The sequence below is a fragment of the Anabrus simplex genome, chromosome 5, assembly GCF_040414725.1.
Source record: "Anabrus simplex isolate iqAnaSimp1 chromosome 5, ASM4041472v1, whole genome shotgun sequence".
In the NCBI taxonomy this organism is placed as follows: Eukaryota; Metazoa; Arthropoda; class Insecta; order Orthoptera; family Tettigoniidae; genus Anabrus; species Anabrus simplex.
In genome coordinates, this window is record NC_090269.1 from 56,737,292 (window position 1) to 56,764,452 (window position 27,161).

General features: G+C 37.9%; 1 protein-coding gene across 5 annotated transcripts in view; it reads right to left on the reverse strand.

Annotated features, from left to right (window-relative positions):
• The window catches only part of LOC136873739 (phosphatidylinositol 4-phosphate 5-kinase type-1 alpha), a 561,879-nt gene that overhangs the window by 356,038 nt on the left and 178,680 nt on the right, over positions 1 to 27,161 (reverse strand). The gene's annotated exons all lie outside the window — the stretch shown is intronic.

The window sequence follows — 27,161 nt, forward strand, 5'->3', positions numbered from 1 at the left end:
GTGTTCCTCATTTCGTAGTTTAATGTTATTATATGAGTTCCCCATGATCCACTCGTCATAAGAACCCAGTTGTCGACCACTTCTGCCGACTGCAGCTGAGCTGGTGCCCGTATGTAAGAACAGGTGAGCAGGTAGGTATGATCCTGCAGAGTCGATGTGCCCTGTAGGGTACAATATATATATATATATATAATAAAACCTTCTGCAAGAGAAAGAAGTGGATGGTGGCAACGAGGGTTTATTGGAGTTCATGTTCAAAGTGTGGAAGTTGCTGTAATAGCACGTACATGGTGAGTACTGGCAGCATTTCTCTCGGGGGAGGGAGGGGGGCAAATACAACTATGTAACATACTGTAGGTGAACTAAAAATTCTCCCTTCTGTTTTACATCTTGGTCAATAATTGTGAAGTTATATGGCTCAAGGAACCGAAACATGTAACACAATTATGTAAAATAATCTAACAGATTGTTATATATGTAGTGAATAGGTAGACACACAGATTCTTCTGATCATAGTCAATATGGAACCTGAAGAATGAATTTCATCACTTGTAATGGCCTCTATAAGTGAAAAAGCTTTCAGTATTTTAATATACCATAAAATGAGAATCATATAAACTTAATATTTTTACTCGATCTCTCAGCCCACATTATGTCGAATTTGAGAGATTACTGTACCAACAGTGCTGCCAACCTGCATAATGTGGTGTCTGGGCTCAGCTCTGAGATCTGAGATCCTCTCTCTGTAGAATTACGTGACATTAAAAGAAATTTCATTTAAATTGGTCGCCCAATTAAACAAGGCATCACTGTACAGTAGGTGAAACCGCCTGCTACTTCACAGCGTGAGTGAAAACCCAGGCGAAAACTTATAGCAAAAGGCTCTGGCCGCAATAAAGAACCGGCTCTGTGTAGAGTTCAATGCAGATAGTATAGACTACTGTCACAGATTAGGCCGCCAACACAGATCTACTAATAATGCTGAGGTTGCCGGTAACAGGTTAACCATTAGATGAAGAAAATTATGTGATAGATCCTATTAAGTCTGTTAAAACTTCACATTTCATTTATTTAGTCATATGGGACCAGTTTCGACAAAATTGTATGTCGTCATCAGCCAAGAAAAGAAAACAAAGACGTAAGAAATACATCAAAATTTTACATCTCTAGTAAAATATACCAATAATTTACAAAATTATTCATATTATGGCTAAAATGTTTATACAAACGTGAACTGGTATTCGTATTAGGCCTACATCTGTGTATGTTTTATACAACGAGGTGTTTGTGAATCTCGATTCAATGCGGAACCAATAATTAACCATTAGATACCACCACCGTGACCTAGTCTGGATTGTGAAAAGAAAGCTGAAAGGGACTAAGCTATCATCACTGAATCATTGATTGCCACAAAAAAAAAAGGACATAACAACTATGCTAGAGAATGTTCTGACAGGCAGAACACCTACACCAACGACAAGATGAATAATTATACGTACAGTTGACAACAAGAATTATCTAACCACATATACAGAACTGAATGCTGTAATCCAGTGGTGCGAGGTAAATATTAAGTCACTGCTGAACTATACCTCTAATAACCAAAGTTGGTATCTGACACCTACGGTTGGAGGGAGGAGCATTGCATGTGCCATTTCACGATGTTGCCCATTCCAGCATTCCTTTCTCTTACCCCTCGCTTCCGGCTCACTTGTTCCCTCGTTCATTCTGACCGCTGTGATCTGTTGTAGACTACCTGCCCAGGCAGTGTCATCCCATTTGCGATCACTCTTATCAGTGACATACAAACAGTCAGGTTGCTGTGAGGGAATTCCTTACTGAAGGACTGGTACAGGAAGACATCCCTCAAGTAACAGGCAAAACTGGGATTCTTATGAATCGTATGTTGAAACTCATTAAATTACTTATATTTACTGTTTGAGTCTGATGTGCTTATTAACGGGACTCAAATAAACCTTTTATTTAGAGTTACCAGATGGTTGTGGGTGTGAAGTCAGTTAAATGAGTCTTAAGAAGTAGGACAAAAGATGGGCGTATTGAAACTGTTGAATTTTGCACTTTCCGATTTCAAAACAAACGATTTTGCTGTAACACTTAACTTCTTCGACAGTACTACCCTGGAGGCAAATGTAGCTCATCTCATACTTAACAGTTAACTTACACTTTCTTATATAGTACAATAGGGGACAATATTAATATTAAATTAATGCTTACATAATGCTCAAACTGTTCAAATATTCATACTGAGACATTAAGTAAGCAGCTGCTCAAAATATAATTAACCTACTTTCCTCTGTCTGTCTGTCTGTCTGTCTGTCTGTATGTCTACCCCTCAGTCTCGTTTCTTGATACCGGGTCGGGATGAGATGAGGTTAATTTATACAGCATGTTTCTACGGCCAGATGCCCTTCCCGGTACCAACCTCAGTTGAGGAGCTAATGAAGACGAAATGTGTTATGGTGAATGAAATTGGGTAAGGGATGCGAGGACTCAGCTCTGGCCTATGGATAGGAACCATACCGGCATTTGCCTCGAAGTGAAAATATTAAACCACCGAAAACTATTCTGAGAGCAGCCAACGGTGAGATCTGAACCCACGCGTTCCCCGAATGCAGAGAGATTGGCTCCATAGCCGTAGCGCATTAAAATGCACGGCCACTCAGCCTACTTTCACCTATATAAATAAAATTATAATTTTTGTCTGTACGCTCTGATTAGATCTACAAGATTCCAGAATTTAATGTTAAGAAAATGTGTAGATTAAAATAAGTTGAAAAAATGATAATTCTATAATGATAGCGTAAAAAGATTATATTTCAATCGGAAAATAGTGGATTAAAATCCCACTGTCGGTAGCTCCGAAGATGGTTTTCCAAGGTTTCCTATTTTCACAACAAGCAAATGCTGGGTCTGTACCTTAATTAAAGCCACGGCTGTTCCCTTCCCACTCCAAGCCCTTTCCTGTCCCATTGTCACCGTAACACCCATCTGTGTCGCTGCGATGTAAATCCAGCGGCAAAACAAACCCATGTCACTAAATCTTCTGACTTTTCCGTAAATTTCTGTAAGAGTATCCATTATATAAAGCATAAGGCTTGCCTTTCTTCGTCTCGTTGACCTGCATGTCGTAAGTAAGCACGCAGATAGCATAACAACAAAAGCTACGTCAACGATGGATGTCTACAGGTGGAATAATTACAGTATGTTAAAAAGTATAGACTCTGTATACCTCAAAAAAATGTTCAAGAGAGAGGGTACGGATTGGGAGAATCCTTATCACACAGTTGTGTGGAGTACGCCCTAATTAGCAGTCCCCTTGCTGCATTGACGTTGGAAAACCCTGACAGGCTGCTGATAATTTTACAGTGATTGCAAATAGAATGCCACTCACACTGAACTGCTTGCGACAAGATCTAACTCAAAAGTGAAGTGAGAGGTTTGGCAACTCCCAGCAAGACGAGCTGGCCAGATGATTTATCTCCACAGCAACCGCAGTCGCCCCACCCTCGTTTCCATAGCTACTATACGCCCACTCCCTTTATCCCGCCATGGCAGGCAGTAAACGGACCTCCCTCTAAGAAATGTCAGACGCCATTGTGTGTATTAAGTTTAAGTGTGCACGAGATGGTATGTTTGTATGAATCAGCTGGCAGTTGCGTATCGGGAAGTCCAGGCAAGCAACATGCTATTTTCTCTCACACTATGCTTGAGGTAGGAAAGTCAGTTACTTTCCTCTCCTTCAAATGGTGACCCAAGTCCAGAAAATAACAGACCAACTCCCTCCTCCTCCTCCTCCTCGCCTAACCCAGTAACATTACTCTTGCCTCATGCCACTGTCCTTACTGCAAGTTCTACTCATAGAATACTAGAGAATGAACTCAAAGCTTTTCCTTGGATGCTATGTTGTGCCCTATGAATGTGTCTCTCACCTAGAAGAGCTGAAAAAATATTTTTGAAAGGAATTATACATCTTACTGCTGTAAGTTGCTTGCAAAAGTCCACCTCATCTAGCATGGTAGCATTGGAGGGTTACTGTAATCAATGATGGAGTAGTTTTGTTTTGTACGTCTGATTTAAAGAGCAAGATTAAACATATGTCAGCCTCACCTGTACATTCTGCCAGTGAATTCAGGTTCATCAAGATTGTTGTTAACATGTCAAAGTTCCCATTGCAGTAGTATACAGACTACGTCAGGCAGGGGCAGGAAGCATGGTAGGTCTAGAAGACAGCCTAATGAGACTTACACTATTTTACGAATACAAACTTGTTTTGGGTGACTTCAACATTTGCCTACTAATTTTATTGTTTCTATGTTCCAATGACTACTTTTTGACGGTTTTCGGAGAAGCTGAGATGCCAGAATTTAATCCCACAGGCAGTCTTTTATGTGCCAGAAATTCTACTGACATGAAGCTGACGTATTTGAGCACCTTTAAATACCATCGGACTGAGTAAGGATCAAATCTGCCAAGCTGGGGTCAGAAGGCCAGCGCCTCAAATGTCTGAGCCATGAAGCCTGGCATTTACTTATTAACGCTGACCCCTGATAAAGTAAAATAAATAAACATTTTCAAGTCCTGTGTCATGAATGTGTTGCCTCTTGAACCAACCAATCCTGTTCGTACTTCAACTATAGACACCAACTAAAGGGCCAACATTTGTTTACAAAAAAATCCTCAAACATAGCCAAATACCCGGCCCTGACATTTCTGCATATGACCTTATTTACTTAGCTTATTACGCATTTCCACGCAACATACAGAGATTTAAAAAATGATGAATGGCAGCAACTGAAACATAACACTTTAAACAATGAACGAGACAATGTACTGGTAATTCTGATGGATAATACAGACAAGAAAGTACAACTATTTAATTCTATTATCCATTGGCTTTATGACAAACATGCACCTAAGAGAAGAGTGAAGTTCTTCCAGCCAGCCTGCCCTTGCCTGACAATTGAACTAAATCTATGACTACACACTGCATCAATATTTTAAGTAAACCTCATTGATGATCAATAGTGTGTTAATACCACTAAAAAAGTCTGAAAAGTATCAGGGTCATTATAGATGAAACCTTAGACTGGAATGAACAAATAACAGATATTTGCGGGAAAGCATAGACTTTGCTTTGTCCACTCAAAATTCACCAGTCACTACTTCCACACAATATGAAAATAAAATTAATTCATATGCTTGTGTTACCTATACTCAACTAATGTGATGTTGTATCAGTTGATGTTGCTGAGAAACAAGCAAAGAAATTCCAGAAGGCAAATGAACTATTGCATCTGTTTTATTTGTTCAGTAAAGTTTATAACTCGTATTACCCACTATTACAAAACACTTGGCTGGTTAAAAATTAAGCAAATGAGGTATTTCAACACCGCTACACTCATTTCCCAACTTTTGAATGAAGCAGCACTGCAGCATCTTTCCTTCGATCTTAGCTACACTACTCCACTATCAGCGTTACACTTGATCCAACTTTTCGTACAGTTTATACCTATAAATCATACATCACTGTGCAGCCGTTCATTCCTTGTGTCTGGTGCTAGGCTATGGATTTTTCTCCCACTGAGAGTTAGAAACTACATGACATTAGCCTCTTCTGAAGGCCCCACGCCGAAATTTCCTTCCACTTGCATAGTCAGCTTGTGTGAATGCATGGGTAAAAGTGAGAATTAATGACAAAGTAGTTAGTGTAAGTATTTCCACTAATTTATACTTGTATTACAATGCATGAAGTCTCATAGATTGCTAATCTACATGTAACTCTAGAACCAATGATGCTTATGTTATTAATTACCTACGAAAATTTTTTAAAAATGTTAATACCCATAGTCATCTAATTACGTACAGGATTAAGTTAGTCGACATTTTATCATATTCCCCTTTTTCTTCACAGCAGACTGAGCATTAAAACCTCTTCTCCCACCATCATCAATCAACATTCATCACATTATTAATTTGTAAGTAAGAACAGACAATCTAGTCTATAACCAAAGACGTGGTTAAATGTAAGAGAGGGCCTTCACTTTGCCACTTAATATATATATATATTTTAAATTGGCTGTATGTCTCACCAACACAGATAAGTCTTACGGTGACAATGGGACAGGAAAGAAGTAGGAGTGGGAAGGAAGCAGCCGTGGCCTTATGGTACAGCCCCATCATTAACCTAGTGTGAAAATGGGATGCCACGGAAACCCATCTTCAGGGTTGCCGACAGTGGGATTCAAACCCATCATCAGTAAATTATTTTCAAGAATATCAGAACACCTTCACTTACACGACAGCTAGGATTTCTTCAAAAACTTCCAAGTTTATAACTAACTCCTTCCTTGGCATATTTTCTTGGAGCTTTTCAGGTACCACTTTCTATTTCCTTCTTTCTTTCATTCTTCTGGAGACTACTTTCCGATACAGGATGAAATGCAAAGTAGGTCCAAACATTTTACGAGGTCTTCCATAAACTTCCTGGGAGATATGTTCAGCCTCCTCATTATCTGCAGCTTTATCTGTCTTCTACAAATGAAATGGCACACAAAATCTGCCACTGCTAATTTCTATGTTTAGTTCAACATGAGCAGTTTTGGAACAATGTAGTCAAATGGTGCACTGAATGCCTCAGAATAATACTGAACCGAATCTATGCAAATATCTGGCAAGCATAATAGAAGGTATCAAGGCTTTTGTTTAACTTCCAGTAAGAAAAGCTTTTCTTGCAGCAAGATTGTACACTGTGGCCCATAGAGCACTTTATTTTTTTGGCATTTTCTGTAAGTGCAATTCAAAATAATTTTTATTTTTTTAATTTTTTTAAAATTTTTAAAAATCTTTGATTTGGTAAGTTTGTCTTTACCACCAGGTAATTTTTAAAGATAAGTTTTCTCTAAGCTGTGCCTAAATGCTTTGATAGTGGATAATACATTCATTTCTATCAATGGGTCCACCTTTAAATGGGTTAGCTTGAGTAACAGGTTTGTAACTCTTCGAATCATCATTACCATAATTATCTGTGTACTGGAATTGTTGCAAGTCCTCAGACCACATGAAAATTTTAACTGCACCGACAGGTTCCATAATATTAGGAAAATGACCTATGTAAACCACAATCCAATTAGCAGCATGGTGTACTTTCCAGGAGATACTTTAAAGAAAGAGTAAATTGGCAGACAAGCAATGGACCGAGCTCGATAGCTGCAGTCGCTTAAGTGCGGCCAGTATCTAGTATTCGGGAGATAGTAGGTTCGAACCCCACTATCGGCAGCCCTGAAAATGGTTTTCCGTGGTTTCCCATTTTCACACCAAGCAAATGCTGGGGCTGTACCTTAATTAAGGCTACGGCCGCTTCCTTCCCACTCCTAGCCCTTTCCTGTCCCATCGTTGCCATAAGACCTACCTGTGTCGGTGCGACGTAAAGCAAAAAAAGAAGCAATGGAACAGGCCAATACCATGAACACTGAAGCACTGATTATCAAACGTCAATTTTGATGAGTCAGTCACATCACCCACATGCCTAATACACATCATCCAATGCAAGTGATGCATTCTCAGTTCATTTTAGTTGTTCAATATGTCATGGGCCCTCGGGAAAAATTTATTGCTACTTCAATCGATCGGACACTACATCCTCCCGGTTCCGAAGGTGAATTCGGCGCCTCTTCATATTGGTCTACAGAACATCCTTGTATCGTTTTGCTATTCTCTCTTATTGCACTGTCCATCCTTTAACATGTACATACTATGAAAAATAACCCATACAGCGTTTTCAAACATCAGGCATATACCGTATTTTACCTTTTAACATTCATTAACCCATTAACGCTTCAGCAAAATGGTGGTGGTGGTGGTGGTTGTTCACATGGCTCCTCGACATTTCCATTCAGAATTCATGGTTCCTTGTAAGGAGGTGTGGATATGACTTGTCACATTAGAATTTTGTCGCCATATTGTGCAGACATATCTCCAGAAGTCATAAGTTGTGAGTTTCATTATGGTCCGTATTGACAATTGATCACTATCAGAGGGTACAGAAGGGTCCACTGATTCAATACCATTAGCTTGTATAGTGTCATATAATTGGGACTAGTTTTGGCCCCATATACACTGGGTCATCTTCAGCCAAATGGATCCAGCCAACTGGTTCAAGAGAACTGAAACATGAACTGGTGAAATAAATGTCTTTCCACTATGTGTCAATAATAATTGTTTGTAAAAGTGTACTGAAAGGTGAAACAATATATTTATTTTCTCTTATGAGTATTTGTAAGCCAATACAGAAAAATCATCATGAGGTTTATGGTGTGTAACCTACAATAGAGCACTGGATTCGAATAGTGCAGGGTTGGCATCGTGGAGTATTATTATGGAAGATGGCCATGCTACTGGACAGATTTCATGGTCATCTTGTCAAGATCATTAAAAGTCAGTTAGTAAATCAAACTTGCTGTAAATACTGGAAGTTTAATCTTACTGCTACAGCTGCTGCTGTCAAGGAACAAACCTTTTACAGATCGCTCTCATCACTTTCATGCTGAGTGGTTGGTTTCTGAAAGACCAGAAAAAGAGCAGAACCTCTATAACACTGTTGTGATACATTAAAGGGAGATCTGTGTTTAACACTTAATGGATTAGGAATATCTGAATGTGGTCACTGTACATCTATTTACTGTTATTTCTAGAAAATAGAACTCAGGGAATTAGAGTAGGTGAAGCATTATTTGATCCTGTAATCATTAAGAGGGGAATTCCTAGAGGGAATTGGACCTTTATGTTTTCTTGGTCGTGATGAGGATGAAATGATGATGAGGACAACACATACGCCCCCCCCCCCCCCCCCGTGCCAGCAAAATTAACCAATGATGGTTAAAATTGCTGACCCTGCCAGGAATCGAACCCGGGATCCCCGTGGCCAAAGGCTAGCATGCTAACCATTTAGACATGGAGCTGGACAAAAAAAAAAAAAAAAAAAAAAAAAAAAAAAAAAAAAAAAAAAAAAAAAAAAAAAAAAGCAAGATGATACACAAAATTTGAGAAGTATAAATGAAAAATTTCAGGAAAATACACAACAAAGTATTTGGCCAAGAAGTACAAGCAGAAATCTAGAGAAGTGATCTCCACAAATAGATATTGTATAGATGAATCCAACAATACCCAACTTACCGCAGCACAAAGGGCCAACATCGACAGACACAGAATTAAACAGCAAACAGATGAGGTAAAACACACTGCTACTCTGTATGATTATCTCTAGAGTATTCTTTGAACTAAGGACGCAAGTGCATACCCCTAAACAACGCGTGACGATATATTCACATCAGTCCTAAAGCCATGTCACTAAACAAAGCTTGCCTCTATTTCTTTTTTTAAGAGTCATTTTTTGCTATTTTTTAATTAGACATGATAATCTCAGATAGGTAGAGCCTCCGTGGCTCAGACAGCAGCGCGTCGGCCTCTCACCGCTGGATACTGTGGTTCAAATCCCAGTCACTCCATGTGAGATTTGTGCTGGACAAAGCGGTGGCAGGACAGGTTTTTCTCCGGGTACTCCGGTTTTCCCTGTCATCTTTCATTCCAGCAACACACTCTATTCTCATTTCATAGCATCTATCAGTCATTAATACATCACTTTGGGAGTGGTGACCCCATCATACTAATAGCCTATATCTGCTTCATTCATTCCATCCCTGACCCAGTCAATGACTGGAAAACAGGTTGTAGGTTTTCATTTTCAATTTCAGATAGAAAACCTATCAAAGAAGATGGCCAGAAAATGATTGGCTGAATAATAATAATAATAATAATAATAATAATAATAATAATAATAATAATAATAATAATAACATAATCTTTTGGGATTTTGCTGTAGTGCAGACCGTGAATACAAGCCAGGAAAAAAATCACCCATCTTCACAGCAAAACATATTAGGAAGTCACTGCTGAGAGATCTGATCCCATGCTACAGTAGCTTATAGTGACTATTCTAATTGTAATCATCTACTCAAGGGACTTCTCAAAATTACTTGGGGCAATTTCTGAAGCATGTATTCAAGTAAATTACCTGAATAAACACAATCAATTCTTTACACAGTACAATAAACTGAGAATCATCAAGTTTCATAAACACAAGGTGGTGATGAACAAAAAAAATTCTAACCCCTACATGAAACTAATGAAAAATTGTTTATACAGATCTATTACTGAACTGACATATAACAGTGACTAAGTGTGAAAGCAAGCTTTTGTAGTAAGTACTGTACAGAAGAGACTACTACTACTACTACTACTACTACTACTACTACCACCACCACCACCACCACCACCACCACCTGTTGGTTTCGTTAATTACAACAAAATTTATCAAAAGAAGCCTTCTAGTTTTCATTCTTCTTTGGGTTTGAGAATTCATTGTCCTTCTGTATGAAACTATACATTATAACTTCTGATGACCTGATTATAACGTTCTTTTGTTACAAACAATTCATCTTCAGGAACCATCAACTGGTATGAATGTAAACAAGCAACTTGAGCCACCTAGGATAGGTTACTTCCCTTCCAAATCAAAAAGTCTGATTTACATGGCACAATCTTAATTACTTCCTATCTACCTCCTCTTTCAGAGACATCAAGAAGTCGTCTTTCTCTGGATTAGTGACACTGCATTAAGAACTCCATGAACACTAATTGGTAAATTGTATTATACTGTTGTTCAATACCAGTTGGACTACTTAGCATAATGGTTATTATAAAATAAGCATTACTTTAAAAATACTGAGTATGCAAGTAGCATCATTATTCTAAATAACAAAAAATCAAATGATTAGTGATATGATGGATGTATGCAAAGTATTGTATGAATTTGGTTTTCAATCTGATTCTGTCAGACATTCACTGGATTTGGAACCCTTAATATATTAGGAAATAAAAGTAAAAGTGGGAAAGTTTCATGTTTTTGCTACCTTTTCAACTTATATTTTTAAATATGGGAAATCTCTTACTAACATTATTGTTTTAAAAAGTTAGTACTACCATACACTCTCTATGGCCATCCAACCATTATAACACCAAGCAATGTGAAAGTACAAAGTTTTTAACCAACCAACATCTGATGTCCCAGATTACAGAAAGGGAAAGGTTAGATCTTTAAAAATGTGGGAAGGGTTGAGGGGGTGGGGTGGGGAGGGAGGTTAAGAACTTAGCTATGTCTATTTTGGTTAAAACTTATGGCTAGGAAATATTTCTAAAAACATGTTATAATTGATGGCTAGAAAATGTCTTTGTTCTTTTTTGTGTTCCCATAACTTGAAACGTAGAATATGAATAAAATAATAATAATATAATTGCATATAGCGGTATGCAATTTTATTATTATTATTATTATTATTATTATTATTATTTTATTATTATTAAATTTAAGGATCTTATGTACATTTCTACAGATTATTAATATAAAGCAATGACAGACAAGTAAAGCAACAGCAAAAACAAGACCTCAACAATGTTGTGAGATGGACAGCACACAATAGTATGATGATAAAAGGGGTTAAAAGTCAGGTTATGAGTTTCACAAATAGGAAAAGACGTCCTCTCAGTTATAATTACTGCGTTGGTGGAGTGAAAGTTCCTTATCAGGATCACTGTAAGTACCTAGGTGTTAATATAAGGAAAGATCTTCATTGCGGTGATCATATAAATAGGATTGTAAACAAAGGATATAGATTTCTGCACATGGTTATGAGGGTATTTAGGGGTTGTACTAAGGATGTAAGGGAGAGATTTTATAAGTCTCTGGTAAGACCCCCAACTAGTAATTTTTAGAATGTCTTTTGTCAATTTAATGACCAGCCAGCTGATGATAGTTCAAGAGAAATGAAACATGAACTGGTAACATACATGTATTACAGAGTATAAGAACCCTCACCAGGATTACTTGATTCAAAAACAGGAAAAAATTCCAAAGAAAAGCAGCTCAATTGGTTCTGGGTGATTTCTGACCAAATTATAGCCTTACGAAAATGTTGCAAAGTTTGGGCTGGGAAGACTTGTGAGAAAGGAGACGAACTGCTCAACTAAGTGGTATGTCAACAAATCAAGCAGAGAAATTGTTACACCTAATCGATACTTTTTATTTTGCCTTTGGCAAATTTAATTTACAAGTAGTACATGTTTCGTTTAGAATGACTAAACAACATCAGCAACATTTTTTGGTTTAGGTAGAAATTCATAAAAGTACAGGCACATGTAATTCCATATGAATCTTAAAACAGTCTCTAACATATTAAAAACTCTTTTAGGTTAGATCTTTAAAAACGTAGGAAGGGTCGAGGGGGTGGGGGTGGGGAGGGAGGTTAAGAACTTAGCTATGTCTATTTTGGTTAAAACTTATGGCTAGGAAATATTTCTAAAAACATGTTATAATTGATGACTAGAAAAATATGTCTTTGTTCTTTTTTGTGTTCCCATAACTTGGAACACAGAATGTGAACTGTCTTCTTACACTGTAGCATCGTGTTTGAACTAGAAATTTCTAGTTGTGACTTGTATGTTAAGGCTAATGATATTTGTGTTGGATATTCGGGGTAAGTTTGACAAATTCTAACACCAGTTACCCAAAGAAGGTTAAATATAACACCAACAGCCTTATTCTTTTTCTCTCTTGGTTGCACGTCGTATCGCAAACCAACTAACCATTCGATGGACAACAGGTGTTGCAAACCTTTAAATTCTTTGAGTAACATTAAATTCTGAACTGACACCATAGGTGACCTGTGCATCTGTGAAGATTAATTCTAATGTTGAAGACAGCGAAAACACCCAGCCCCTGAGCCAGAGGAAGTAACTAATGAAATTTAAAATCCACAACCCGGCTGGGAATCAAACCCAGGACCTCTCGGACCAAAGACTAGCATGCTAACCATATAGCCGGACATCAGACCAATGAGCATGCAGACCTCATTCCTGAAGCAGTCCTTTGATAGCCCAGTCATGAATAAGTATACCTACTGGTCTCTAACACAAGCTTAGTGAATGAATACAAGGCTATGCAACTTCTTATGTTGATCTCTATAAAGAGTAAGAATTACCTATATGACCTGATGCAGCTTTTATCTGCCTATCTCTTTAATTTCAACAGTATGGTACCTGGTAACTCATGTAGTAATGCATTTCAACTCACAGCTGACATGTATCACATCAAATGTTGCATCTTTTTAAATATACTGTTTCTTGCATTATTATCTTTGGCATATATGCAGCAGCACAAGCTGTTTGTTGTGTAATGGTCGAGTTCTCGATTTGCAACATCTTTTGCAGCGCAAAATTGTGCAAGATCGGCAATGGCAGTGCCCTTCCGTAAGTGTTTTATTATTTTCATTCATATAGACATAGTAGCAGAATCTGCACTTATGTTTTGCATACACTGTAATGAATACTGGATAGTTTCCAACATGTAACAACACATTATGTAACTGACATATAATATCTTTCATTACCATATTTATGCCAACGGCCGTAGCCGTGTTGAAACACTGGATCCCGTGAGATCTCCAAAGTTAAGCAGCATTGGGCGTGGTCAAGATTTGGATGGGTTGCCATGCGCTGTTGGTAGGGGTAAGGGAATTGAGGAGCAGAAAGGAACTGGCCACCCTACCATATGTAAACTCCGGCTCAGGCACACCTCTGCAGAGGTTCGGACCTGCCTTCGGGCAGAATACACCCTTACCCTATTATGTGTCACACTGTCATGTACTATATGTATATTTGAATTTCTTGCCATATCCATTTGTTAATTAGCTCTTTATGATATGTATATTTATGTGAACTGAGGGGAAATGAGATTTTCATACTTGTTCTGTGTATATTTATGTGAACTGAGGGGAAATGAGATTTTCATACTTGTTCTGTGTAACATGGCTTTGGAATAACTCACGACTGGTTGTATTTATACCCTCTCATGGCATTGTCAAGAAGGTCTACGTGATGTGACCTGGCATTTTGTTAGCAGCCATTAGAATTTGTGTCGATATCTTCCTGTACAGATGCAACATGGTTTGATCTTAATTTAAGGGGTTCTGTACCCCAAATTCTCATCTTTTCTAGGATGTTTTAACTTTTTTAGCTGTTTTAGCTTTAGCTTTTTATTTTTATTTTGTGGTCATTTTTCAATCTTGTCTCACCGTTTGATATTTAATTGTATATTGAGACCAACAAAAATATTACTTAAAAAGCTGAGCTTAGCTCGCTGAACCTCCTTGTTTCTTCATCATAAGGCAGTTACATGTAGTAGCCTTTACCAAATATTAACCTTAAGAAATGATCATATTATTTCTCAGTCTCCCTCATGTCACTTACGGAATTGTGATAACCAGTATCTGGGTGATGGGACCTCAATTTTCTTTTGTTCTGTTTACCTGCTCATGTTTGTGAATGCCAGGAGAGGGGATAAACACAACCAATCATGAGTTAGCCCAAAGCTATATTATTCAGAGTGGCAAGGATGAAAAGTTTCATTTAAACTCTGTTCACAAATATAAATTCATATAATCAACAGATGGACAGGACAGAAAGTTAAAATATACATTTCCTACACAACAGATTGATATGAAATAAACAGGGTAATGAAATACCGGTATACATGTTAGTTAAATAACATTACAGTGACAACACCGCAAGGATAAATACAAGGTTTTAGCAAGATCTCTTGACCGTAAAATGTTACACATGCTATAAGACAAGAAATAAAAAGGATATTATTACACATCTCTCCTTTAGATTTTAAAAATTTACATCTAGTATTTACAGAACTATTTCATGTCTGCTGGTAGCCTAAATATGTACTCTTTCTAATTCCTAAGTTGCAACTCAACTATTAAAATTTCAGTCAATGATACTATCACAGTAAAAAACCTGCATGTAACATTCTGCAGTACTTCCAAACTGACTGAGGGCATGATAGCTCAGGTGTGATTGTCACTAGCTTCTCATCAAGGTCATCGTAGTTCAAATATCAATCAATGCATGTGGGATTTTGAAATGAAATTGTCCTTGTGGATCAGATCTCATGTAAATCCCGAGAGTTACCATCACACGACCAACAACTATGTAAAATTTCAAATTTACTTTGCCAAATATAGAAGAAACGGGTGTATGCAAGACAACCAGCTGTTTTTAATAATAATAATGACATTGGTTTTACATCCCACTAAACTACATTTTTACAGTTTTTGGAGGCACTGAGGAACTATAATTTTGTCTCACTGGAGATCTTTTACATGCTAGTAAATTTACTGACAGGAGGCTGACATATTTGAGCAACTTCAAATATTATTGGACTGAGCTAGGATTGAACCTGTCAACTTAGACTCAGAAAGCCAGTGTTCTAACCAGCCGAGTCATTCAGCCCCACTCCACCGTTTTTGCAGAATATGATGAAGCACATGGAAGGAAAGGACAGGATGGATGAGGTGGTTTCCAACTACTACACAGATATATGGAGAAAGAAGAAGAGGTGGTTTATTCTTCACTCGGATGATATGATATTCAAGTTCATACAGACAACCGAGTAAGGTATCAACATCCCTCAGCCTGATATTTGGTGCCATTAAAGACCATTCTCACAATGTACAAGAATAATGCACTGCATCAAGATTATATCAACAATGATGTTCAGTGGCATAGGCATTCCTTACTTCGTTCCTCAATATGTAATTCAACAAAGGCAAGGATGGAAAGTAACAAAATCAAGAAGCCGAATTTCTTTCTTCCTGAATATTATACTACTACTTGGATTTCTAAAACTTTTATAACATTGTTCAAAGGACATTTTTTTTTTTAACTGTATACCACAACATTGAACAGCACAATTGAGTACCGTATGTTATGAATTTTTCTATCATCAAAAAATTGCCTTCATTGCTAAGAACTGAGCCCATGATATTGGGTAAAGGAAGCTAGGCTATAAGCTCAATCACTGCCACCAGCATAAGTATTAATGAAAAAACAAACATTAATTAGCATGATCATTTGAACCAGGTGCATTCCATGCAAATAGTTTCACTTGGTTGATATTTCATAAGAAATACTGTTATGTGAAACTCTGAAACCAAAACAAAAAAAAACTGAACACATGGAATTATGTTTATATTGAGTAAAACAAGATAGTGAATGGACTTGTCGAATGTTGGGTTTATAGATTCGCAGATGCCGTACTTTACTTTTAATTTCCACTGTAATAGAAAAGCTATCTAACTTGATATCTTTCCTTTGTAACAACAGATATATGGCAGATAATGCACCTTTGTTACTTTCTCCTATCTGCCATAGTGTATAAATCTGTTACACAAAAGAGATGAAAAATAAAAACAGCAGATTTATAAATATACTATTTAATGAAATTCTGCTTTATTACAGCATGTATGGTGTATTACTAATATGTACAATGTATACAGAATGATTTATTTCATTTAACAAAACTCTTAACGTCAATGCAACTGCAGAACAGCACATAATGGATGTCATTAGGTATGCCTGAAAGAAAGAGACTATGGATTAATAACAATTTTTAAACTTTGTTAAAGGAAATATTGTCAATGTATTTGGCCAGCACTGTAAGAAAATTCCCAATGCCAATCTTGAACAGCAACAGGTTCCCATAAAATAGCAAATTTTAATCTTTATTTAAAAACATCTGATAAACTACTATTAATCAGGATTGGAAAACTGTATTATAAACCACACAACAAAGGAACTATATTTTCTTGATAATATGAAAGTTTAACCCTTAGCACTCGCGTGGCGGGCCATGCCCGACAACGAGAATATCCTGAATAGGTCCTATGTCGGGCAATGCCCGACATGACATTCTTCCGTATATAACTCCTTTGTCGGGTTACGCGTGCATGAATTACATGGACAGTAAGGTACTGCAAACCTTCGACTAAAATTTGAAATCATGTATAGCTATAATCTCTCTGAAATCAGGGTTTGTGCAGATTCTTTGCAGACCATGTGAGTTTGTAAACAAACATTGCTCAGCAACATGGGGACGTTCGAGCAGCGTGAGAAAGAAATCACCAGACTTTTAGGTGAAAGTAACGTTGATATTGCGGAATGAGATAGTGTTGGTGAGTTGAGTGATAAAATTCCGAATAATGAGAAAATGATGATGAATGGCAATGCTGGTACCGCTTCTGACGGATGGAGGAAATACCGCGACACTGACTCGGATTTCAAAAGCTCATTCATAGGTATGTCAGGTTATAAACAACCGCATGGTTGAATGAATTTGACTTTTTCCAATTATTACCTTTGACTGACAAGTTATTGTCGGAAATTGTGCGCGAGACTAACCGGTATGCTAGTGTAAACATTCAAAAGTTTAGGCCTCTCACACGTGAGTCTATTAGGGGGTCGTGGATAGATGTTACTTTTCCTGAATTCAAAGCATTTTTAGGCGTAATCCTAAATATGGCAATGAACATTAAGCCTAAATTACAATGCAAGAGTGGTTTTTTCAGCAATACCTGCAGAAAAAAGCCTGGATTACATCCCGGTGAGTGTTTTGGGAAGTTTCACACAATGCACTATTACAGACAAAAAGTGACTGAGATAATGTTAGGTTTGAAAATGCTGAAAATTCCACCTGAATACTGTATTGTACTTGTATTATATTTAATTTGTGTTTGCTTTAGCTGATTTTTATAAATATGCTGTCAGTATGTTTGTGCTCTCTGTTATCCCTCTGGAAGCAGATTCTTAAATGGAGCTGGAGAGGCAGCAGTGTTCAGAAGAAAAAGAGGGCTAAGGGTTAACATGTACAAGAATTAAGGCCAACCTGCTTTTCACATTTTTATTCAACTACAATAGAGATCAATATCATCCCATACATGTCCAAGCAAGTGTGGAATTTTACCCTAATCTTGATTTTTTTTAAAAAAAATTTTAATTTGCTTTACGTCGCACCGACACAGATAGGACTTATGGTGACGACGGGATAGAAAAGGGCTAGGAGTGGGAAGGAAGCGAACAAGGCCTTAATTAAGGTACAGTGGTTTGGTCATGTGAAAAGAATGAGTGCCAACAGATCTGCAAGAAAGGAGTATGAAAGAGAAATCAGGGGAAAGAGTCCAGAGAGCAGACCTAGAGAAAAGTGGACAGACTTGGTGAAGAAGGATGTGGAGGAGAGAGGTCAGGATTGGGAGCGGATTGTGAATGAAGAATGGTTCATGGACAGAACAAAATGCAAGGGGCTCGTATACCACACCTGGGAAACTGGAGTTGGTTGATGATGATGATGATGATGATGACTTATTTATTTGTGTCTGTATAAAGTGGTGAAGTTAGGATTCTTGGCTCTATGTTACACTTGGTGTCAACAAAATATTTTAAATGAAGATGGAGACTGGCTCTGTTTGTGCTAACTGGGAAGGGTACTGTGAAAGAAAGAGAGCCACTAGTATGAGAGACAATGAATATCTTATCAGAAAAGCAAGATTGATTCCAGGAAAAACAGATCTGACTTGCAGAAGGACCTTGCTGCAGCTGGTATTAAAACAGTTCCACAGTGCAAAGAAGGCTTTTACAGGCAGTCTGGAAATCTAGAAGAACTGTATTTAAAAACAAAAACACTTGACACCAAAAATTACTTAAAAGCTATTGGAGTGGGCAACTAATTATAGAAAATGGACTGTCCAGGACTGGTGAAAGGTTCCTTTCTCCGACGAATCTCATTTTTTGTGTATGGTATCAGAGTACAGCCAACAATTATAAGCTCTTCCCCAGACACAAATCAGAAAGTAACACATCCAGACAAGAAAATGCTCTGCCAGATGTTTTCCTTATATGGCACCTTGTTCCCTTGCCAAGAGATTATGAACAGTGATAAATACAGTATATAGAAACATTGCAGAGGAAAGCATTGCCAGAGCTGCAGAAATGATGTCCTGAAGGACTGTGCCAGCTGTAATGTTTCCAGGAAGGTGATATAATTTATCAAGGAATCTGGGATTCAAGTATTAGACTGGCTGGGAAACTCCCTTGACACGAACCTGATGGAAATCTTGTGGGGCATAATACGCAAGGATGGGCGCAGCAATTGCTTGCAACAGGTGTCGAAGATATAAAGGACGAACCTGGAAGACTCTGTGCCATCTTCGTGTAGTCTAACGTCTTGGCGGGAACACTGATAGAATTGAACTTAAGGCGTGCTTCCTGGTATGAAAGACCAAAGAAAAACTACTTAGCAGCCTAGTTAATGTATGGTAACATGACACAAAGACTTTGAAGGAAAGTGCAAAGTGCTGGTGGTCTCAATGTCTAAAAGGGTCTGTCCGTTAGGTGATTAGCCCAGAGACTGGCTGGATCCTCAAAGAGCACCACCAAAGGTCATGAGGTTATAGGGAAACTACAAAAATCAATGGCAGCACCAAAATGAGGCAAACTAGGCAAGATGAGGAGTGAGGTAGTTTGCTATTGACCGGGTGAGTTGGCGGTGCGGTTAGGAGCGTGCAGCTGTGAGCTTGCATCCGGGAGATAGTGGGTTCAAATCCCACTGTCGGTAGCCCTGAAGATGGTTTTTCGGTGGTTTCCCATTTTCACACCTGGAAAATGCTGGGGCTGTATCTTAATTAAGGCCAATGCCGCTTCCTTCCAACTCCTAACACTTTCCTATCCCATCAACGCTATAAGACCTATCTGTGTCAGTGCAACGTAAAGCCAGTAGCAAAAAAAGAAAAAAGTTTGCTATTGCTTTTTTCACTGTGCCAGAAAGTGCCATTGAAGTACAACTGACCCTATAGAGAACACCCTTCATAACACTCAGATACACTAGTCATGCTCTAACATTACTCAGCACCAACCATAACCCAGAAGCTTCCATGTTGTCATTGAGATGGATGAGACCAGGATTTCAGTGGAAACTACACTTTGCTCTGGTCAGTGCCAAGAGATGGATGCAAAAGTACTGCATCCATTAAGAAATGGCAATGGGTACCCTAAAATGGTAGAGATGCTTTCTAAGGCTAAAGGAAGACATACAAAGTATTGAGGAGGGTTGGTTTAATTACAATTGTAGTGGTTTGGTAATTAATGCAATTTTTTAATGAAACTGTTCTGTTCACAATAACCTGCACAAGGGTGAATAGCTTTCTGGTCTGTTGATTTTTCCAATTAGACTATGGCCTTTTATAGACATACTCTTTCCCAGCACCTTGCAGTATAGAAAGTCCCGTCATTTTCCTAGCCGGCAAAATAAAACAACATATTGTACAGTAAATATTTCTCTTTAAAAAAATTCACCTTAATTACACACAGCAACCTGGGTGAAAGATTGCTCTTTCTGTTAAAACTTACCTGCAGAATATGCAGATGGTGCTCTTATGGGAATACTTCTGTTTTTCAATCCTGAATGTCATGTGGTGTTCACCATGTATGAAAAAAATGATGATTAACTGTACAAAAATTTATCTGCTGTTTTCGTTTAATGACAAGATAGGCCTTCTGGCATTTCACTAGAGTTTTGGGAAGTTCTACTTCTGGAGGACTGGATCTGCTTTTCAGCAGTTTTCATTTCTGCATTCTGGTCCTCGTAAATGGTGCAGTAATCCCCCAGTTTTCGTAATTAGTTCAATTCTTTTCCCACTGCTAGAAGAGTATTGGAAAATGTGTAGTTACATACAGTAGAGTCTTGCAAGTTTGAGGCTCCGTTAAATCCGAGCGTTATTTTATGTTACCGGCAATTAAATTTAAAATAAGTTTACTAGAGTATTTCATTCCCTGCTTATTCCCGATATGTCATCATACAGTGCCGCCCCTCTACTGAGATCTACTGAGAGAGAGAGAGAGAGACTGCGGCGTCCTTGTAACAATTAATATGTGACCAATTCGAGTTTCCAATAGAAATAATCTCGTTTCGCCAAGAAGTAATCTAAGTCGGTGAGCATTTCAGTTTCAAATGCACTCAAATTTGGAGTTCTCATTTGCCCTTCATTTTCCATATCAGCTTTTCCATATTGTCTTAGAAATAAAGGGCAGTAATAGAAGATATGATAAAAATGACTGCAATGATGCTGGCAAGGAGAAAAATGATAATACTTTTTTTTATACCAGTGTAAAATAATTTAAATAATATTCATCCTAAAAAGACAGCTGACGATTCCACGATAAAACGTAAACAACTGGGAACTGGATAAATTAGAGACGCGTGATTGTTGAAAATATCACTCACTGCCTTCTGGATAAATTACAGACAATTGACTTCTGTATACTGCTTTGAATTACTTCCATGGGGAATAATAGCAAGAAAAACAAGCATCAGGAAACCGCAGATTAGAAGTGGTGCAACAGGTTAATGACAATACCACAGTAAGAGTTTTACCACCGTTTCAGAACGCCTGATATTTACCGAGTATGGTGCACCCGGGCACTAATCTCGCAGATACCCGAGTGTAAAGAAGCTGGTGAAATCAAAGTTACGGAATGGATGAAGAATGACGAACAGTATGTACTTTGATTCTATCTTGGATTAGGTAAACAAAAGCCGAAAGTGGGTTCAGTCTGTCTGTTTGGATGTTCGTGAGAACATCAGAGTAAAACAGCTTTAGGAAATTTATTTACACTGGGTACTTGAGTTCAAGGATATCCAGAAAGTGCACCAAACTACATATTATTTGATTAGTACATAGGAGAGTAGCAGTATTAAGAGGACTCATTAATCTCTTACGATTAGTCTTATACAAAAAGAGCTCACGGTGAACTTTTGTTCTATACCCTTTTCCGAAAGTGAAAAATAAGGGAAATGTCTGTGGCTGTCGTGTGAAAGTTTTCCAAGAGCCAGTAATTAGCTCTATAGACTGTGAAGAGAGTTGCTGTGGAGATCGTTCCAGCCCCGTTTTAAAGGCTTTGTACACCTGTCAGTTTTTTTATAACCTGATACTTGGCTTTCTTTTACACTGGAAGGAAGGGATTAAATCAAGATCAGTAATAATAATAATTTTTATTTTTTAAAGGAGCAAGGTACGTCAAGACAAGCTGCTGACTGGAAGAGCCATGCCCATTTATGTGCTTCAGAATCTGGGGAACAATACAAGGGGTGGACGAACATGTCACACTAAGTGGTTGTCCCATCAACGATATTACATCTAGTTAATGATATAATAAGAAGAATGGAAAGCTACAAATATAGAGAACAGTTTCACGAGGGGACTAGTAAAATTCCCATAACTTTATCTTCAGTAGTTCTCGACTCGTAGCCCATTTAATATTGCAAGATTACTGGACAGCGAAGATTAAAAGTTCCCTAAACACGTAAGCGTTGTTTATATCCGAAAGCATTAAAAGATTATTTAGCTGCATTGGTGAACTGACTGCTTAATATGAGGCCTTCCTTCAGAGGTGTTTGATCCTGATGGAAGGAATCTAACAAGAATGACAAATATGGTGGATGAACAATCTTATATAGCTGCCAACCAGAAATGAGCAACTTTCAGGGTGTCAGGTGTTAAATTCATAACATCTTCCATAGTGCATGTTGTTGGACACAGTTTGTTTTGACCCACATTCACATAACGTTGAGTCTATTTGAAAAGCACACTTTAACAGGTTAGATTTGCATCTTGTAACACATGAGCACAATTTCTTGAATGTTTTTCATGTCAAACAACGTACTGTATGACCAGGAGGAAATTCCTCATGTTGTGTCATATATTCTCCAAAACTATCAAGTCTCCCTCACCACTTACAAGTCGGACTTGGTATGCTGTCCTCCCAAGAGCCTCTGTTCTGAGGAAACTTTCTCCAGAAGCTGGACATGGTCATGCAGGCTGGTGACCATGTAGAGGGTGAGCTTCAGATGCTACAGTTTTTTTCTACTTGCTCTTTGACACTATCTCCTGACTAATGTCAGGAAGTGCAATTCCAACATGGCAGTGTAGTCTATCCGAAGGTCGAAAATCACCCACAGGCAGCCTGTGATGATGCGACAGGTCTCATTAAATGCAACAATCATCTGTCTTGTATGGCTAAATCTATATCATACTGCGCAAGCATACTCAGCAATAGAATAGCAGAGTGTAAGAGAAGATATCAATCAATCAATCAATCAATCAATCAATCAATCAATCAATCAATCAATCAATCAATCAATCAATCAATCAATCAATCAATCAATCAAGTTCTGATATGAAATGAAGCTCCACAGCCTGTTTCCAGTCATTCTACCGGGTCAGGAATGGAATGAATGAAGCCCCCATCTAGCGGCAAGGATAGGAATGGTGCCAGCTGCTGAAGCCTGTCACACTCCTCTGGGGCAATCATTAATGAATGACAGATGAAATGAAATGATATTGGAGAGTGTTGCTGGAAAGAATTATGACAGGGAAAACCGGAGTACGTGGAGAAAAACCTGTCCCTCCTCCGCTTTGTTCAGCACAAATCTCACATGGAGTGACCGGGATTTGAACCACGGAACCCAGTGGTGAGAGGTTGGTGTGCGGCTGCCTGAGCCATGGAGGCTCTTCAAGTTCTGATATGTGATGTGATATTTACCAAGAGATCTCGAGGATTGTCTGGTTGCCAGTATTTTGATGCTCACTTAGCACCACCCGGTGGACACGTGCAGTGTGATTAGAAGGTTAAACGGACGTCAGCAACATTAAAAAAAAAAAAAAAAAAAAAAATAAATAAATAAATAAATAAATAAATGGTCAATGATCTGCATTTAGGACTGTTGCCCAGGTGGCAGATTCCTTATCATTTGTTTACTTAGCTTTTTCTTAAATGTTTTTAAATAACTTGGAAAATTATCGAAAATTTCCCTTGATAATTTACTCCAATCCCTTACTCCTCATCCTATAAATGGATATTTGATCCAATTTGTCCTCTTGAATTCCAACTTTACTTTCATATTAAGACCTTTTAAAAGCTTCGCTCAAGCTTATTTGTCTACTAATGTCATTCCATGCCATATCTCCACCGATAGTTTGAAACATACCACATAGTAGAGGGTCTCGTCTCCTTACTTCCAAATCTCCCCAGCCAAAGTTTGCAAAATTTTCATAAAACTATTTCTTTGTCGGAAATCACCCAGAAAAAATTGTGCTGCTTTCCTTTGGATCTTTCCCAGTTCTTGTATCAAGTAGTCTTGGTGTGGGTCCCATACACTGGAACCATATTCTAATCGGGGTCTTACCAGAGACCTATATGCCCTCTCTTTTCATCCTTGCTACAACCCCTAAATATTCTCATAACCTTGTAAAGAGATCTATAAACTTTCCTAACAACCTCGTTAATACAATTACCCCAATGAAGATCATATATTAACATCTAAGTATTTACACAGTGTTCCTCATGAGGAACTATCACCTCCATCAACACAGTAATTAAAACTGAAAGGACTTTTCCTTTTGGTGAAACTCACAACTTGATTTTTCATCACATTTACCATCATACAACTGTCTGCCGTCCATCTCACAACACTGTTTAGGTCCCTCTGCAGTCGCTTACAAACCTGCAACTCATTTATTATTCTATACAGTATAAAATATTTGCAAATAGCCTTATATGCGATTCCAGTTCTTTACTCATAATTTATATATATATAAAAAGAAAACAAAGGTCCAATAATACTGCCCTGCAGGGCCCCCCTCCATATCATTACAGGATCAGATAACATTTCACCTATTCTGATTCTCTGAGTTCTATTTTTTGGCTACCCATCCAACAACTCTTTTGTCTAGTCTGATGCCCTTGTATTCGTCAGCAATCTCTCATTATCTACCCTATCAAAAGTCTTGGTTAGCGTTGTAGTCTATTTAGGCCCGGCTGTATAAAACTTTTGATCTGAGTTTAAAGAGGAAAAATGGCTGCCAGTCAAGTTGAACTTCAATTTTCCGTTGTATAAACGCTAACCGAAGATCATCTCGTCTTGATCTAAGTTCAGATTTGACTGACGAATATTTGTCGGTTAATCTCCTTGAACTTAGATCATTATCATTCATATTAAACATTGAACTAGACCTGAAGACTTGAGAAGTGTTTCCTTGTATCGTATATGCGTAAGAATACCGTAGCTTAATAATATCGAGGTGTGTTATAAATATATTGAATGCTAGTAGTTAAATAATGCTAAAGATCGCTCGATTTTTTCAGAAGTGAGGTTATGTGAATATCATATAAACAATAGCCTACTGTTATACCAACATGTTCTTACTTAGTTTTCTATTATGTTTCAAGTTTACAAAACAAAGCATATATATTTTCTTTAGCAGGGATGTCAGATTATTCCGACTTTTCGTCTGATGAAGAGTTGATTTTACAACGAGCTCCTCGCGTCTTTCGGCACAGACGGAATCCGATTATTGAATTGTGTGAAATGTTCAAAATAAGATTTCGTTTATCGAAACATGTTGTGGAACGACTGGAACTAAAGTTAAGGGACACACTACAAAAACCTAGTCAAATAAATTATCCCCTGTCACCCATGTGTATGTTCCTAACAACACTTAGGTTTTATGCTACAGTAAGTTTTCAAATGGTTGTTGGAGAGCTCTTTAACATTGACAAGTCAACGGCTTTCTCTTTTAACTTTGATGTCACCATATAGGTTCTTTTATTTTATATTATATGTTTGTACCTTGATAGTACAATATCCACCAGATCGCCCTTTTCTTTCTGTGTGAAGTTCCTTCCATGTTTACTTCGCACGATTACAATATTATCTTCTTCTTCTTATTCATCTTCGACAGTCACGGCAATTTCGTATTTCATTTGTTGACAGTCACGGCCAGGTCAATCCCACTATTTAAGTATTATCCAACGGGCCGAGCTATTTCGTATTTCATTTGTTTTGCGGTGTTGCCACGTCCAATTTTTTGAACTCCGATTACATTTGAACTACACATGTGTAAACCGAGTTCAGTTTTATACAACGCGATGAAGTCGTAATCTCAGTTCATTTTCAGAACTAAGTTCTTAATTGATCTCCAGTCAGATGTCTTTATACAACCGGGCCTTAACCTCCTGAATCTAAAATATCTGCTATTACTTGCTGGAATCCTACAAGTAGACCTTCGCTGGAACAGCTTTTCTTAAACTCAAACTGCCTTCTATCAAACCAGTTAGTAACTTTGCAAACATGTCTAATATAATCAGAAATAATGCTTTTCCAGAGCTTACAAACAACACATGTCAAGCTGACTGGCCTGTAATTATCAGCTTTATGTTTGTCGCCCATTCTCTTGTACACTGGGGCTACTATTGCAACTCCTCATTCATTTGGTATTGCTCTTTCATGCAAACAGTAATCAAATAAGTCAACTTTTGTATCTTTTTGGAAAATGTCTTTATCATCATAGATCATCATCATCATTGGTTGTTCAGCCATCCAGCAAGTCCAATTATGGCTGTGACCTCCATACCTCTCGATCTTGTGCCCTTTTCTTCACTTCTGCATAAACTTCCTTTCTTTTTCTAATGCTGTCTAATAACTGACATCGCCTCCTTCCCCTTCCTCATTTTCCTTTTATCACCTTCCATTGCTACTCGTAAAGTATTATGTCTTACATTATGCCCTATCAAAGTTTTCTTCCTTTTTTTGGATTACGGTCAACTATCATCATAGATAAATTTCAGTAATTCACCAGTAATAGTTGCCTCCTCTATCTGGACATTATCTCCAACCATCTTTACATACTGCTGACTGAATTCTTCTGCCTTCTGTAAGCCCTCACATATACTCTCTCCTTGTTCATTAATAATCCTTGGAATGTCTTTCCTGGAACCTGTTTTTGTCTTGGGAAGTATCTATACATATCCTGCCATTGCTCCCTGAAATTCATATGGCTGCCTATTATGTTTGCCATCACGTTATCCTTAGCAGATTTTTTTCACTAAATTCAATTCCCTAGTAAACTCCTTCAATCTCTAATTGTACGTGGCTGTGCTCCCTATGTGATGCCTGTCAGTTTATGCACCACAATGTTCTGAGCTTGCACCTTTTGCTTGATGTTGGAGCAGTGCTTCTTATAGGTGAAAGTGCGGTCCAAACTCACTCCCAAGTACTTTGACGTTGCTCAGTGTTACAGGGAGATTACTTCCCAAGCGATATGGCAATACTTAGCAGCCTTTGTGTTAAGATGGAA